The 18,546-nt window shown below is 40.7% G+C and overlaps 1 protein-coding gene across 2 annotated transcripts in view; it reads right to left on the bottom strand.

The window, feature by feature from the left end:
• Nucleotides 1-18,317, bottom strand: part of Sol1 — a 307,494-nt gene extending 289,177 nt beyond the window's left edge. The window contains exon 1 of one of the 2 annotated variants that reach the window (XM_072299662.1): nt 18,292-18,317. The gene's annotated coding sequence lies outside the window, so the exon portion shown is untranslated. Of the gene's footprint in view, nt 1-8,685; nt 9,470-18,291 lie in introns of those variants that run through there. The other variant, XM_072299661.1, reaches the window with a different exon arrangement.
• Between the last annotated feature and the right edge of the window lie 229 nt (nt 18,318-18,546).

Here is an 18,546-nt window from a genome sequence, read left to right as displayed (position 1 = left end):
TACCTATAGCCAAGTTTTACATTTGTAGAGAATGATGCGGTGTAGGAAAGCTTGAGTCCTCCTTTCCTCTGATTTCTTTCAATTGTAGATATGATTTTAAATTTATTATGTTTGTGTAAGGGAGTGTACATATTTTATTTATTGGTGATAACAAATGGTTCCTTATGCTGGGCACTTTCAATTTAATTATATACTTAGTAGACCTTTCGTACCTAATAGGTATTATCTATTTGCTATCTACCTAACTTATGTTCTTGTTTGTACCTTGCTAAGTGCAGTGATTGTTATCATTTAAAAAATGCCTTGAAATTGAGCAAAAGATATTATCTGGTGTGAACTTGGGAACTGATAACAGTATAATGTGCGTTTATAATTTGAGTATGTATTCTATCCTCGTTCCTTTCCTTGCTATCTGATCTGAGGTTTTTTTTTTTTTAATTTTCATCATTTTTTCATGTTCCATAGAGAGAGTAAAATGAAGTAAAATAATAGAATAAAATAAAATAACGAACAAATCCATGTAAATTAGATATATCCTGGTTGTCCACAGTTCAATTCGAAGATTAATGCAAGTTTTTCGCTGCATCTCCCAAGCGTCCGGCATAGCTCAGTAGGTAGGGTCTTCGATTAGTGTTAGGTAGGTTCTAGGTTCAATCCCCGATGTAGGCAAAAATTTCTATCCATCAAATCATTGTTCAGGCGTTGTAGTACCCTTCTATTTTTTTTTTTTTTTTTTTTTTTTTAATTTATTTGTGGGGGTTGGGTAAAAGGCCCCCTCCCCTGGCTAAGAGCAATACTAAGGGCCCCCCTGAATTTAATGCAACCTTGATAAGATCCACTAGATTTCGATTCGTGCATCCAAGAATTTCGGTTAGGTGTACAGAAGCCTTCGGCACGATGAGCCGAAGTTCGGTTCCCCGGACCGAGAACTTCGTGCTGACATCCGAGAAACTTCGGCTCGTTCTACCGAAGAACTGGAGTTCAGTGAACTGCTATAATTGGTGTTCCATATGGACCAATCATAGCGGCACAGGCAACCGAAGTTCGGTTACTGACGCCGAACTTTTTTTCTCCGTGCACAGTCGAACGAGTCAATGGGAGAGATCGGACAAGATTTGGAAACCTTAAAAGCTTAAAACTCCGTTCATACAAAACTTTGGGGTTTGAAAAGTGGTTCCGATGGTTTTCTCGAGAAATTTTCTCGAAGAGGCACCCCTGAGTATTTAAATTTGACAAATTAAACATTTTGCAGTTTTATTAAAAAATCGCGTGTCCGACCTCTCTGATTGACTTGATTCAGTGTGCGCTGATCGTTAGGCGCAATACGTGGAGTATTCCTACAGTCTTGTAGGCGCTAATACGCGTTAATGTTTCGCGCGATTAAGCTCACAGAGTTGAGCATTTCTCTATTTGCTACTTTGGTTGTTTGTACCGATGCATTACGGCCAAAGCCCCATCGCAGGGCAAAAAAATGAAAAATAAAAAAACTTGTTACTGAGATGAAGTTTTTGCAGACTCTGTATGAATGATTTACAATTAAAATTAGCTGCATAAAATTTAACTAATTTTCCTCTCCTTATTTGCAATTTACATACTTACATATCAATAGTTTTAAAAGGAGATCATTAAAAGTTCATTGTTTGTGAGATATGAGCGCGCTTAATTAATTTCGATGAAACTTACTCGGGTCGCGCTGAAGAAAATTACTAAGTGTACTTTGATTTAATTTATTTCTTGCTTTCTTTTGGAGGGGAAACTGAAACCGTAATAGTGCGTACTCTGAAGAAGGAAATACAACCCTATAGTTTTCCGGGACAGTCACACATATTTGTATACAAATAAGAATAGATACATTACTACTACGAATCCTAAAACTTGAGATACTTTATCTCTGGATTACCATACTTGCATTTATGAAAACTTCAAAACATACTCGCTACAAATCTTTCTTATTGAAGTAATCGTGAGACCAACTCGACAAAAATGCTGTCTAGAAATTTCGGGAATCGCTTTACGAGCATCTGGGATTAGGTAGCCAAACAATTATAGTTTTTGGCGCAGCTGAAAATAAGCCTTTTCCGGCGCAAAACCTACTATCCTAGTCCTTCTTAATGATTTCAGTTTGCATTCTGTAATGTTCATATTTTTGGGGCTATGTAGTTCGTGCAATTGTGCATTTCTCTTAAGGTGATGTAAAGGAGATTTCAAGCCAACGGAAGTTCAAGGGTATCTGGAATTTATAAAGCTTCAGATTTAAATTCGGCATGGATGACAGCAATAATAGATGTAGGTTCATTGAGTACGGTAAGTAGGATAGCAGGATTCAAATGCAGATTTTTAAAGCTCTAAAAATGCGTTACAAATGTGGATATGAATACTTTAAAATTGTCAAGGATTAGGATACGCGGCAATGGTATCCAAAACTTCAACGGATTATTTTTATTGAAAAATGATTTCTATCTTCCTTTTGGGAACTTTACGGGCAAATAAAATTAGAGTTCATGGCAGGAAAATAAAAGTAAAGAAAACAAGGATTTTCATCCCTTAAAGTACCCGGGACTTAAAGTTAAGGGTCCGCGTCCGTAACTTCGAACTTTCCGCGGCAACAATTACCACGCCCCCCCCCCCCCCTCAGAAAAAAAAATCGTAAATGACCATGGTATGTGAAAGCTTCGTTGTCATAGAGCTTTCCATTCGTCAGGGTGTCTTAATGAGTAATTTAATTTTAATGTCATAGTGTCATATGTCATGTCATAATGTCTTCTTTAGTTGTCATAGTGGGTGCCTGGGTATGGGTAGATTTCAGCTAATGGGAGAAAATGGTTCTGAAAAAAAGTTGAAAAGTGATTTGGCCGTATCAAGCTATAGAATACTTTTCTATTATCTTAAAGCTCCATACTATAGGATTTAATTACGTGCATCGCAATTCTTCACGATTATTTTTCTTTACCAAGCTTGACATGTCAGTTTGGTTTGGACATGTCAGGTTTGGTGACGTCACCAAACTGACATTTTGCTGTTATTAATTTTTCCTGCCAATTTACAGTACAAAATCGAACGAATAATTGAGTTAAGGTCGAGAGGCCACCTGTAGATGTAAGAAAAAAATATTTGCTCACATATTCCACCAAAATTTTTGATGGAAAACAGCGTCACCAAACTGACATTGAATAAGTGAGACACTCCAAAATTCATGGAAAAAACTGAAATTATGCTGAAATTGGAAGAAATAAGTGGACTTATCAGGTACACGTCTGTTCGTTCCCCCTTCCGCACTCAGTCATGCCTTAATCCGCACACTAGCGCTATCTCTTGAGTGGCCACAAACTAAAACGCATGGCGTCACCAAACTGACATGATATTGAGTTACACGCTTCAAGTCTCAAATTAAATTGAATCATATAGTTTTCTGGTGTTTTAATGCATATTATATCAAACAATATACATTCAATACTTTAAAAAAATTAGACAAAGCTCGCTAAAGGTCCTGGTTTATTTATACAGCGATTTGATACATTGATTACCCCCCGAGTTACACGTCACAAAACTGACATTTTCACTGTTTAGCACGTCGAAAAAAAGGATTAGAGTTAATCAAATCTCCTTAGGAATTTTTTCGTGGTTAGTGTGACCTGGTTCTACGCAAAAAACCAAACATTGAGAGAAAATATTATAATTGAAAGTTTTGAGCAACCAGTTACACGTCTTTCCCATATTTTCTCCCATTAGCTGAAATCCACCCGTATACGACCTTGAGGTGTATTGTATAATGCCTGGAGGTGAATCTTATAAGGCCTCAAAACGGTTCCGCTGAACCCGGGTTCCCGGGAACCCGAGTTGTGTTCATCGCGACTTGCCTCTCGCGGTCGAGACGTGCAACGACGATCGTCGCTCGTGCAGCTCCGGCGAGGATCCCATCCGCAGGCCCGTGCCCAGACCTGCTGGCGCTGACCTCCTATGGACGGTGCCCCCCAAAACCCCCGGGCTTCTGCAACTGCATCACCACCACCACACGCATGGCCACCCGAGGCCCTCGTTACACGGACAATCGCCAACGGATCCCCGTCCGAGTGGAGCTCATCAATGCTCACCGATAAGCATCGATGAACGTTGGTGACCTCCACTCGGGTGAGGATCTGCTCGCTGTTTGTTCGTGTAACGAGGGCCTTGGAGTCGAAGGTGCGTCTTGACAGTTCGTCAGACTGCCGAATGGAGGGTACGTCAAACAGCCCCCCGGGGCGCTCTGTCACCAGGTGACAGAGCGCCCGGCGGATTGCTTGGCAGACCATCCACCCGATCGTCGGATGAACCATGGAGATGCACCCTTGGCTCGATCCCCCCCCCCCCCCCCCCCAAAACACCTCCATCACCACCACCAGCATGCACTACTAGACTACTATGTTTTACTACACTACCATGCACTACTAGACTACTATGCTTTACTGCACTACCATGCACTACTAGACTACTATGCTTTACTAGACTACCATGCACCACCTCCACAATAACAGAGTGTCCGGAAATTAAGGTACTTAATTTTCCGGATCGATTTTTCGGCACAAAATATGACTATTTTCTCCTATACACATACACCCGAGAACGCTTCATACGTGAGCTATGCGCTTCCAAAGTTAGCATTTTTATTTCTTTCAAAATGATTTAACTTCTCGTTGTTAAGTCATAAGTGGCTGAAACTGTAAGTCTAGGGGGGTATTTTACAGCGTACTATTCATTTTCCGTGTTTTCAAGGACGCATGTCTTCGGAAAATGACGTTCCGAGAGTTCCCCAATTTTAAAATTGCGATAACTTTTATGGTAGATGATATTTGGAAAAACGGGTTACGGCACGTGAGTGAGCGCGAAAAATCAATGCTCCGAAGCACTGCACAAATTTTCCAACTACGCGTCATTTCGACGCAACAGAGCAATGAAAAAGTTTCATATTTTCAAATCTCCTTGCCGGGTAGGCAATTTTCACTTCAGGGACTGTCAGAAAAATTGCCTCCAGAGAAGTGGGCTTCAAAAATCCCGAAGCTAACGCGGCTTTTCGGATTTTCAAAGTCCACTTCTCAGGAGGCAATTTTTTTGACAGTCCCTGCAGTGAAAATTGCCTACCCGGCAAGGAGATTTGAAAATATGAAACTTTTTCATTGCTCTGTTGCGTCGAAATGACGCGTATTCGGAAAATTATATGCAGTGCTTTGTGGCCTTGATTTTTCGCGCTCTCTTACGTGCTGTAATCCGTTTTTCCAAATATCATCTATCATAAAAGTTATCGCAATTTTAAAATTGGGGGAACTCTCGGAACGTCAGTTGCCGAAGACGTGCGTTCTTAAAAACACAAAAAATGAACAGTACGTTAAAAAATGCCTCCAAACTCACAGTTGCAGCCACTCACGACAAAACAACGAAGAGTTACATCAATTTGAAAGAAAAATATGCCAACTTTGGAAGCGCATCTAGCTCACTTATGAAGGGATTTCAGATATACGAGTATAGGAAAAATAGTCATATGTTGAGCCGAAAAATCGATCCTGAAAGTTAAGTACGTTAACCTCCGGACACCCTGTAGAGAGGAAGTGGAGAAAAAGGCAGAAAAGAGAGAAAAAAGAGAGAAAAGGAAGAGAAAAGAGAGAAAAAAGAGAGAAGAGAGAGAAAAAAGAGAGAATAAAGAGAAAAAAGAGAGGAAAAGAGAAAGAAAAGGAAGAGAAGGAAGAAAGCAGAAAAAGAGGAATGGAAGGGAACTGAGAAAGAGGAGAAGAAAACAGAGAAAAGAGCTGAACAAGGAAGGAAATTGAGATTAAAGAAATAAAACAGAGAGATGAAGGAGAGAAAAAAGAAAATAAGGAAGAAAACGGAGGAGAAAAGGAAGAAAATTGAGATAAAAGGAAGAAAACATAAAAAATAAAGAGGGTAGAAAATAAGGAGTAGAGGAATTGAGGAAGATGATTGGAGGGAGATTACACCTGCTAGGTTGTTACGGAGACAACCCAAATATTAGGAGCTCTTGCGATGAGGCAGCAGAACTTCAAGGACTGAAGAAAAAATCTAAATGGAAATAGGTAAGCCGTGACAGAGGAGCACGATAAGAAGAAAAGGATGTATGAAAAAACTGCCTAGAATCCTGAAGTTTGGAAACTGTGGATACCTGGCCTGACCTGATTTTAATCACACTTGGAGCATCTGAAAGTGGTCATTATTACACATTATGGTTTTCAGTGGAGATATTGCAATTTTGTGAAATAAAACGATCTGTGAAAAGTCATAGCTCCGGACGCTAAGAAGATTTCATGACACGTCCACTGAAAGCGATCTACGACATTGCACGCCACCAATTCCTCCATTTTCATTGTTACTTAGTTATGAAATTCATGATCTTCTTTTGATCGAAAGTTCTTTCCCCCTCTCCACTACCTGCCTCACTGGGAAAACAAAGCCGCAAAGAGAAAACAAGATTCGAAATTTAAATTGCGGGCCAATTGGCACTCCTTACTTTCACGAGTCGTCTCTGATTGGCTGATCCGTCTGGTGCCCACTTTTTGGGGCCCTTATGGAAAATAACATTGGGTTCATTTTTCCTTGAAAATACCTCGAAAATTAGGGAGACTTTATCCGTCGGAGATTTCAGAAATAGACTCTCCAGATTTTTCTAAAGTGATTGATGGGTAATATATGACGCTTTTTTTCTCAAACATGCCGAACAGTTCGACCTGGTATTTTGTTTATTTATTAAATTGCCAATTAGGTACATATGAATTGCGAAAAAAATTCTCTGAAAAATTGGAAGACTTTATCCCAATGTTTCTTAGAAAATCCAAATTTCATTTATAGGAGTTTCTCCTGAGCAAGACAAATCAATGCTTTTACTCATAGTGGAATCCGAAAGCCGCTTATCGACATCTACCGTCCAGTAAGGCAGGGAAGGGAGAGGGGTAAAGTACTAGCACCGGTCAGGGGAGGATCATGAATTTGACGACTGAAACAGCGAGAGAGGAGGAAGCGGTAACGGGCGACAAAAGAACGAGAGTTGAGAATTGAGTCGACACTTTTCTGAACAACGTTTGCTGAAGAAGAGGGGAGGAAGTATGAGTTCGACTGAAAAAGACACGATGCGGGCCGATGCGGCAGACTGTCAAAAGGCAAAAGTGAGTTGACGGGAGAACGGAGTGAGAGATAAGAATCGGTTGGATGAAATCGGCTGAAATATTGGGGAGAGCCTAGAATTCGGAGAAAAGAGGTGCCAGCCTGTCGGCCAGACCAGGGACGCAGACATCCGGTGGGTCGCTGGTTACGTGAGGTGAGCAAAGATAAGCCGCCTGCCGCCCTACCGCCGCGCCGCCAATTCATTTCCCTGCCGATCGGCCGATCCTGATCAAAACTGTGGAACACTTCAATGTTGCCTAATCAGCCTTTCATTCAATTCTGGCGGGAAACTCTCTTGGTGTACCTATGCTGAAACGAGTCCCTTTGGATTTGGGCGGGAAACATACTTTGAGTACCTATGCTGAAACAAAGTCTCTCCTGTTTCATCAGCTCTCTCTATATTACTCTGATCTAATTATTGATCTGGTACAAGGCGTCAGGAATTTTCGGTCTCAATTGCTATGGTCGAAAAAATGCATACATCTCTGATCTGATTGAGGCTAATTGACTAATTTCGTTAGCGGTGTTTCAAAATCTCCGCTACAATTTTATTTTCTTGAATGAGAACAAATTGACAATATTCCTTGAAGTTTCTTTTCAGAATTTTCCTCGCACAAAGAAAAGAATCCATGGGAGTTTTTAAGCAATGTTGTTGAGTCGTTTACCAACTAAGAAATAAAATATGACGGGCTGTCTGCAACATCGCAAATCGAAATACATGGTTAGGGAGTTTCCTCTATGAAAAAGCTGACAAAAATACAAATAGCTTTGGTTATCGTGAGCAGAATAGCCACGGAATTTGAGAAACGTGGGTACAACCAGTTTCTTGGACAAATGGTGGAGTTTCATACTAATAAGGATAAGCGGGATGGATAAGAAGACATGCTTAACTTGAAATAATTTTCGCGGAATGTTGGTTTCAGCGACCAACGACAAGGGCAATCAAGGTGAAAACTGACCAATTTTTCCGACAGTATTTGACGGTTTCCTCTGCCTGGAGCAGAATCAATTTTGAAAAGAGGCATGTGAATTTTATCAAAATTCTCCGAAAAACCGAAGGACACTTCTTCTCTGCAACTCGAGGAAACTTCTACCTTCGAAAAAAAACTCCCCTGGGAAGAAAGGACCAATGGATGCATTGAAACTAGGCACTGGATCAATCGAATATTTTTCATGCGATTTTTCTCGCTTCAAAAATGATAGTACCGATGTACCTACTGCACAGAAAATCCCTGAAGGGCAATAAGAAATTTCCTACTCACAATCAGCATCGCTGAAGTACGAATCAAAATTATAAACGTCGACCACTACAGCTACTTCGCCCATTCAACTACGTTCGTCAAGTGTACCAGAATTTTCGATAGGAAACTGTCAAAAACCACGCTAAGACAAAAAGGAGGAGGGAAAGAACAAATCAATGAAAGAGGAAATAAATTAAGATCCAATACAATACGTCAAATACGTTGAGACATTAACAATGATAAATTATTCAATAAATGGGCAGAATTTAAATCAGAAGTATGTACGAAATGAATCTCAAACCTTGATCCAGAACCAGCCAAACCAAGTTGTGACAGAGGGAGGTAATTGCATGGGCCAAATTTTCAATCCAAATCAGAAACACGAGATGTCCAAAGTCCGCAGAAACACACGACCGAATCGCGACATTTACGAAATTTCACGCACCATGAGTCAATTTCACGAGGAGATTGAAGGCGAGATCAAAAGTGTACATATCAAGTTCCGTTTAACCACGAATCGTTCATACACGTGCTGAAAATTATCGTCACGGCGAGATTACAAGCGAAACTTTTCAGGGGAAGCACAGCAAAATCCGACCACACACTTTCACGAAACCGCCGCGGAGAAAGGAAACAAAAGGAAACCAAATCTGCCGGTTCATTACGATGGCCTACTCTTCACGAAACCCGAAACGCGACACAATTCCTTCGAAATCTCATCGAAAATTCGTAGGAAAGACTAGTACGATGTTTGAAAAGCGAAATACTCACGAATAAATGTGAAGGGTGAGAGATTTAACAGTACACCGTTTACACACACTTTCACGAAATCGCCGCGGAGAGAGGAAACCAAATCTGCCGGTTCGTTACGATCGCTTATTCTTCACGAAACGCGTCACAATTCCTTCGAAATCTCATCGAAAATTCGTAGGAAAGACTAGTACGATGTTTGAAAAGCGAAATACTCAAGAATGGATGCGAGGGGTGAGAGATTTTAGCAGCAAAATGAGTGAAAACGGTTGAGCGACACGCGACGACCACGGGAGCACGCGACTACGCCGGCGGCGTTCTCTCGGCAACTGATTTTCTAGAAGGAGCAGGGATCCAAGATGGCGGGGTGCTGGCGGCGGCGACGGGGGGAGGGGAAGATTTTCTGCAAGCTCGACAGACCTTCCCCGCTACCAACAGGATGAACCCTGTTCGCGTTATCTTTCCTTTGCACAGAATTTAGAAATCGTTTCTGCCGGGCCGATTTATTGACACATCCGGTGGTGGAAATGTCGAACCCTGACGAATTTGATGCGCTGAAACTGAATTTAAAATCAGATTTTCTCTGGGGGGTCATCTTTGGAAGTTATCTCTAATATTAAACGAAGACGACGAGAATCACAAAAACTAACGCATTACTGAATTATTGCCAGGCATGCATGCATATCGATGGCTGTTTATGGTTTCAAAATGCATAGCTTAATTTCCACTTTTTGAATCCTCCGCTAAGATTTAATAACTTTTAAAGTATATAAAGGACAAAAATTATTCTGATTTCTTTGAGGACATTTCGATGGGAGGAAAAATAATCCATAAAAAATTTTCAGAGAAACTGATAGCTGGGTTTCTTTTAGATCATTAGATGTGAGCGGAGTGCTGCAACGTCGCAATCGAAAATAATATTTTTTTTTTATTTTATACTTATTATTTTATTGTTTTTTTTTTTGTCATTTGCCGTTGCAGCCTCTTTCTAAAACCAGCCAACGAAATTTCTTGAAAACTTCCTCTATTTTTCTTCTCTGTCAACAAAATATATTCTGTATGGATTTCAAGGTAATACGCTAACTTGACCCTCTTCGAAAAAATAAAATAGCAGAAATTTTGAGACGCTGCAATGGAGATACGTGGTTTCGCACGTTTGTCATCGATACTATGAAACTTTACGCAATGTTGCGTTCAAATTGTGCTTATTCTCTACCTTAAGGACCGTCCAAATAGTATGTGAGGCATCTTGGCGTACTTAATGAAACATCACCCCCCCCCCCCCCTTCGCCGATAAGACAACCTCCCCCCCTCTTTTTGAAGTATAAGACCATCTGGAACTAGGAATTTTAAATTTCTTTTTTACCACGATATTACCTAAAGTGTCGGTACAATTTTCTTTCCCTCTTGATCCGAGAAAAGCAAAAACGCCATAGAGAAAAAAAGAAGGTGTTTGCATCTTGAGGATTGTGTACCCTGTGACGTAGGTCGGTACAACCTGGTCAGCCAAATCCGGAATTTGAAGTATGAGAAACGGACCATAACGTCAGATTTTTTTGCTTAAATCAACTCATGATGTCATTTCAAACACTTTAGGTAGAATGCATTTTTTCCATAAACTACACAATTTCCAAGAAAATCGATGATAAAAGTCGCCGTACCGACCTACGTCATCAAAAAAAGTCCAAGATGCCCGAAATGCAAACGCCTTTTTTTTCTCTATGCAAAAACGCGCTATCAATGATAAACCCTCTTCCACCAGTAAGACACCCCCCCCCCCCTCCGTTTGAAGTAGGTGACCATCTAAAGCTAGGACTTTTCAGTTTTCTTACCACGATATTAACTACAGGGTCTGTGCAATTTTCTTTTCCTTTTGATCCAAGAAGAGTAAAAACGCGCCATCAATGATAGATTTTATTACTTATGAGGATAGGCGAAAAGAGACGAAAAATCATGGGCGATTCTTGAAAGTTGGCATCACTGTTTTTCCGCCATATAAATCCATTAAAAATTTTGACTGTAAGTGAGACAATTCGCCTCACCAAGAATCGATTGTTTTACATACATTTAAATGGAGGTAAAACAGTGTTGACAACTTTCAAAAATCGCCACTGCGGAAAAATCCATGCCTCCCGAATCACCATCTGGAGCTTAGAATTTTGATTTTCTTTTTCAAATATATGTTGGTGCCTACTTTACCGCGCTAAGGAAAAACGCCGTACGAACATTCGAGAGTTGCCAAGTTTCCTCACATAAAATATTGATTTTTGAGGAAATACACGAGTATTTTTCCTCGATATTTTCAGGAACTTTAGGAGGAATTGCAAACAAAATTAGCTGAAAAATTGGAAGAAAAATATTTATGGACTCACCAGGAAATTCGTGTTTTATCAAAGGAAATTCGACAACGTCTGAAGGTTCATACGGCGGTTTATCTTAGCACGGCATTACACTATTTCCCCCTCTCAATCCGGAAAAAGTAAAAAAACCGTACCTATGATGGAGCCTGTAGGATTGGAAAAATCCATATTTTTCTCTTTTTTTCTGGCCAATTGGCTTCGTCCCTTGGGAACCTACAGCCATCTGCAGGACAGATTTATTGACCGCAGACATCACGGTGAGAGGAACATCCATGCTCCAGGCTTTTCAAATTTTCAGGGATTGGGGCCTTGTAGAATCTGTTTCTGCAGATACTCGTCAGTGCCATGAGGATTCTGGATTTGACGCCTCTACCGGGATACGAACCCGGGTCCTATTGACCTAGACCATTAGACCTACAGGGCTGGTTTAAATGCTGCCTTGCCATGTCCTCCTGGCGATAGTCAGAATCCATAATTTTTAGGGTTTTTTTTTTCATATGATATTTTTGGGCATGAACAACACTGTTCCCACCTTTGGATCCAAAAAACTTGAAAACGCTATATATTAACTTTTCCACAATATGGCCGGGACTGAGGTCCAATTATGGAAACTATGTCGACCTGACACGACAAGTCATAGCCCCATGGACATATCTTGATCATGCAATATATTGCAGTTTGATATCTTATCGGGCTGCTTTAAACTTTTAATAATCGGCCCGCAGGTCGAGAGGAGCAGAAGAATCCATGATTACTCCCTACCATTTTCCATGGGTGACCATGACCATAATGAGGCTCGGAATTTTGAAGCTTTTAATACGATATTTTGGTACGCATACAAGTTTTCCTGCCATCCTAGAATTATTAGTTGACAGCGCTATCAATGATGGAATCTATGCAACAAAAATAAAGGGTCTTGGGGGGGGGGGGGGGGGCTCTGTGTTGCAGGGATTTAGACTGGCTCTCTCGTGCTTCATAATGACCTTTTTCTGTGAAATGAAAGGGAGTAGGGTAAGGGGAGTAAGGCCTCAACCGTGAGAGTTTCTGCAAAGTTATGGCCTCTGGATGCGATATCATGTAACTTTCAATAATTAATTTTGGTTTCAGGTATTTTTTCAGTAAGTTGTAATTTTTAGCCGACGTGCGTTAAAAATCAATTTAAAGGTGACTAGATGGCTAGCTGTCTAGCTCACTAGATGGCGCAAGTTTATTCGTCGTCAGTGACCGCTTGCCCAAGTCTCGGGCTGGTTTCCACGACCTCTCCTAGCTTGGTATCAGGAAATTGAGGTAGAAGCGCTGCACTATGAAAATTGTCCCAGTAAGCCCGGATCGCATCTGCTCTTGCCTTCCTGTATAATCGTTTCTTGTGATGAGTTGCACCAAAGAGCGTATCTCATTCAGGAAGAATTGTACTCATATGAGCAATTTTCCCTCTGTATTCAGATTTTCAGCTAAATGCTACTTTGTAATGCACTTTCTCTAAAATTCCAACTTACTGGCTTACGACCCGTGCGTTTACCACAGTCAGTTTGTGTTTTTTATTTCGTACCTTTAATTTTGTTTATGTTTATGTATTTTCCACGAAATGCTCGTTTCCTCGTGTTGATTTTTGCTCTTTATGTTACTTTGTCTCTAAATTACGTCAAGCACACACTAAATTCAACTAGAATAGTTGGATAATCCCTGTAATGTTTCATGAGGAATTATTAAGTTTTCTGAAATTTATATATTTCAGACCGCTGAGAGTTCTAAAAATAGTTTGAATATAAAAAATAAAGCATTTAAAATGACCTATGGGAATGGAAAGAAGGGGGGGGGGGGTAGAGGAGTTGGAAGTTAGCGGTCGGTAACCGTTAATTCAGAATCAATCAAGAAATTCAATATTTAATATGCATCGATCGGAGTGTGAGACTTGTTTCGTAGGCTCAGATTGAAGGCACTAATTATTATGACGCTTTTACAAACATGAGGCAAGCAAAGGCATCTTGGGGAAGACAAAAGCACAAATAATGAAATCGTGAAGAATAGAAAAAGCTTTCACTTGTGTGCTGAAAATTTCGAATAATCACCTAATGTGAAAATTCAGATTTTTAGGGGGCAATTTTTAGAGGCCACGTTGGCGCAGAGCCTTCATTTTTTAGGCGCATTTGGCGCGTTGGCGCCTGTGACTTTCGAATACTGATGTACAGAATCTGAAAATTTGAAGGAAAAATATTCACACATTTCCTGAAAAACGAATGTTTACTAAGGGGTTTTGTTAAATTCTGGCTTTCACGCAAGATTTTCTGCTACCACCAACAAAAGTTGGATGAAACGCTGTTTGAAAACCCATCCCATATAGAAAAAAAACCCTAGCGTAACATTACTGTAACCTTGCCGTGGAAATGAGGTAAGGCTACCGGAAATGTTACCGCGGCAACGTTTCCGGCAATCCTGGATGCTTACGCGTCGGCAGCGTTGCCGTAACGGTACGGCACGAGATCGGCAACCTGACGGCAAGGTATTGGTAACCTTGCCGTTCGAGCAACCATTTCCTCGGCAACGTTGCCGACCCCTTTCCTAAGAATTTCCGCATGAGTGCCACTATAACTTTGAGGTAGCCTTGCCGCGAGTGCCATTATCGCGCCAATGACTTTAGCCGGTAACGTTGCGCGGACGTTTCCACGAAAATGCCGATGCATCGATTGCCCTTTGCCCCTGGCGCGTAAAGGTTGCCGTAACGTTAGATATAAAAGGGTTCTGAGAAACTTTGCCACGGTAACCTTACGTTAGCCTTGATTGGAGAAACACTTCAAAAGGGACTCCGCAGTAACTTTACCGTAACCTTTTGACGGAGAGCAAGACGGGAATGCTTACCGGTGAATCGTTGCAGAACCCTTTCTCCAGAAAGGCAGCGGCGAGCATTTAGCCGGTAACGTTGCGTCGACGTTTCCGAAGGATGTTCCATACAATGGTTGCCCTTTGCCCTTGGCGCGTCAAGGTTGCCGTAAGGTAAGGTAGCAAAGGGTTAGCGGAAACACTGTCATGGAACGCTTACATCAACGTTAAATTGGAAATGCTTGTAATAAGGTGTTATTGGTGTTCATGGTAAGGCTTCCATAACCCTATGACGGAAAGGTTTGCTAATTTAATTTCGCGGAAAGGTTACGGTAACGTTTCCTTAAAAGCTCTTCAGCAATTACTTCTGCGTCAAGGTTAAGGAAACCATTCTGTAAGTAACCCAAGTAGCAAGGATACCTATAGATGGACATAAAATCGTAGGAATGTTGCTATATTTATATTTGCCATGCGTATTGCCTCACTCCCTCATTTGAAGGCGTGGAAATTATTGCTATATTGTTGCTATGATGTAGCAATAAATTCCGATTATTGGTTGTGTCACCTGTTGCCAATCTGCTAATTGCAAGGGAGTGAACAGATTGGCCCAGATATTCCGGACCACATTTCACCAAAAACTGCTGTTTGTCAAACCGCCGTCAACACCTACCAAGCGGCGAGTAGGCCTTCGGCCGTGCTCGGCAATCTTCGTAGCCAATCAGGTTGCCGCTCGCCGCCCGTAATCTCGAAGATGGTTCGGCTCCCACACCACCCTCCTACACTTTTCAAATTTTGGCATTCGGTCTGATTCTCTTTTCCTCTTTTCCGTAATTAATAACAATAAAAAATTCATTTAGTCATTTCTTAGCGGCACCTTGTCCAATTTGTGCCTAGAGCCTCTACAACTTTGCAAGTTTGGACGTTACCTTTTGAACATTTCATCCCTTCCCTTTGAATACAAATACACTTCACACACATCACACGGGACTTTTATCTGCATATTATTTACTTGGCTTTATTCGCAAAGGATCTTATAAGAAGTAAATTCTTTCGATAACTTATTGGGGATGGTCAAGTTACCAATTAGAGCCCACCATTCCATGCCATTATTATACAGGACAAGGTTTCTTACCTATAATTTGATGGGCACCGTGAGAATAATAGATAACCACAGTAATTTGATCCGTGCCTTAAAAAATGAGCTGCTGGTGGCAGAACCATCTTGGTGATGTTCATTAGGAATTTTAGACCTTATTCTATTTTTTCAGCAGACGAACCTCACATGTTTACTTGTAAAGTCTTGCTTCATTTTCCTTGAGTTCTATTTAGTTTAATGCCAAACAACAAGAAAATTCATGGAGAAACATGCCTTAAAGGTGATAGTTCCCCCTTATACTTACTGTCAGAGTTCCGATGGAAAAAATTTTGTTGTCATAGGTAAATACGGTTTCCATTGCTTCTTCAGCTGCTAATAGACAACTATGCAGGTTTGCTGGAGAAGTTGGTGACTGCTAGGATTGTTAATTGGTATCTCCGAAGTCTGGCTGTTATAGCTACTTTTGAAGCATTGGCTTCAGCGCAACGCAAAACCAGAACCTTGGAGAGACCAGAGAACATCCATAAGAAAGTAAGTGAGGAGCAAGGTACCTGTCATTGTGCGTCCATCTAGTTTTCACAACTACCGTTACTAGAGATTTAGGATTCAGATTTGCACATCAACCAATAAGTTTTTCACCCCATCATTTTGAGATAGAGGCTGCCATGCAAGGCGCAGCCAGGTAGTCCAATGCTCATGCCACTCAATCAACACAAATATTATCCTAACTTACTGCAAAATGGCTTGTTTCTTCTCTAACAATGGAACCGGTAAATGTTACTTTAGACGCGCAGGAAACTTCTTTGGTCGAGATGAAGAAAAGAAACGTAAATGAAGAAATGAGTCCGGAACATCTCGACCAGGTACAGGCCGCTTTGTTTACGTTAGGAGTCCGGAGTATCTCGCTGCAATTTCACTTGAAACCACAATGAACAGATCAACGCGGTAACTGATATCTGATTTTACGAAATGGATAGATGGATGCGGACAAAAGTTCTTTCGTCGAGGTGAAGAAACGATAACGCTGAGAAAATTAGTCTGGAACATCTCGACCGCTTCGCTTTGTTTATGTCCGGACTATGTCGCCGTTTGTTTGTTTACATTAGGAGCGAGTTTGACACCGATGACAGCTTTTGGTCTTTGATGAGAATTTGGTCTGGAATATCTGGGCCAAACGCAAAAACCATTGCAAGGCGCAAAAATTATCGCAATAATCTTGCTATTAAGTATGATGAAAAACTCCCGCGTGTTCCTTTCCGTAACTTGTTTTCAAATCTCTAGCATGAATGCAGGAATGTATCGCAACAATTTGATGAAACAACCATTTTTCCTCAATTTAGTCTTCTCGAAATAGCTCAAACTCGATAAATCTGAAACTTTAAAAATTTCAATGCTTTTTTAAAAGGTTTGAATTTCCAGTCAATCAAAATAAATATCGTCTATGCTTTTAACCAAGTTCTGGGAAATTTAATTTTACTTCTTTCATGCCTTTCTTTCCTCCTTTTATTTCGTTTCTGTTTTTGTTACTTTTAATTCTTTGAATTTTTTATTTCATGCAAATGCGCCGGTAAGGGTTTCGTTTCATGTCGGAGCTATATAATGTGTGAAAAGTGAGGCACCCGACAGGTAGCCTGGCTAGCTCAAACGGTAAAGGCGGCGCACGGCAGTAATCCGAAGGTTGCGCGTTCTAATCCCGCCTCGGACAGAAGAATTTAAAGGGTGCTGGATGATTGAATCATGAATTTCCTGTCAATTCCGGCAAGATCGGATTTTCGAATGGATTCTGCAACGTTGTAAAAATTAGGGTAGACTGATAAATTCCTCAATTTTCCTAAAACCATTTGGCACCGCCACAAATAGCAATGACATTGCTATTAAGTATAGATTTTTTTTATCGATCTGACCTGACGAAATCGGGAAAAATCGTCCAAATGTTGACTGAGAATTGCTACTTTATAGCTATATTATTGCAATATTTTTTACAACTTTATACCTATAAATTGATACATTATATCAATTTTTACGTTGAAAAATGCTACTTGGGAAGCTTGTCGCGGAATGGTGGGTCTTCCACACATTTCGCGAGAACGTTGCGGAAAGGTTTCGTCAACCTATTTGCGGCAACGCTATCGCGGATGGTATGCGGCAAGGTTCATGACAACGTTGCCGTAAGGCTAGGTTCTATATGGGATACCCCTTGAAATTCGCCACAGATACTTATACATCATGCAGAAGTAACAATTTTGTCCAACTTTATTGAATAAAAAGTTTGACCATGTAAATCAGGTTTCATGTGTGAAGTTCTTACATTTCATTCTCAAATACCTACTATCTTTATTTGATCTTCAATGAGAAGCTACCACCAGTTTTTTTCTCACTTCACCTCTACTTCTTGTCATTGTATCAGACTTTCCGGAGCCTGCCTTATTACTCCTCTTGAATACTTGAGCTTTCCTTTCAAATTAGTTGATGCACTGTTAGCCGTCTTCCGAATGAGAAATTAGGTACTTACCCACTGACCCGGTGTTGTTCACATCTGTTTGAATTATACGTTGTTAAGCCATGAGTATTCTGGTTTTCAATTAGATGTCAATGCAAGTGAATACTTCGAGTAAGTGCACATACTTAGGCTTCACATACTTTGACCATCTTTATTCTGACTCAGTACTTCTTCACCTTTTCTACCGCAGTACATTTTGAATTCTTGGGAACAGTCACTGTCTGCTCTTACTGTTTACTAAAAGTTTACTTTGTCTAGGAGTCTTGTCATTGTCTGTCTGAAAGTTTACTTTGACAACGCACTTTACCTATAGTGTGATCATAGGTTCAATTCTGTTGAATTCATTGATGTAATGAGGAAGGTACATAGAAAAAACTGACTCACCTGGACATCATACAGTTTGTCTCGCTGACTTGCAAGGGCGCTACCTTTGATCAACATGATTTCACTGTCATAAGACAGGCTGCATAAGTGTTGGCTCTCAAAAGAATTTTCTCCCTTTTGAAACTGCTTCAGTCCGTCAACGGACTGGAAAACCTCCAGGATGTGATAGAGTTTAATCATGGTTAAAAACCTGAAAAACACAGACTACCAGAAACACAAAAACAGTAGTAACACGATGCACAAACCTTCAGAGCG

The sequence above is a fragment of the Bemisia tabaci genome, chromosome 4 (assembly GCF_918797505.1).
Source record: "Bemisia tabaci chromosome 4, PGI_BMITA_v3".
NCBI lineage: Eukaryota > Metazoa > Arthropoda > Insecta > Hemiptera > Aleyrodidae > Bemisia > Bemisia tabaci.
The sequence above is the reverse complement of the archived record's forward strand: the minus strand, read 5'-3'. Positions and strand labels throughout refer to the sequence as shown.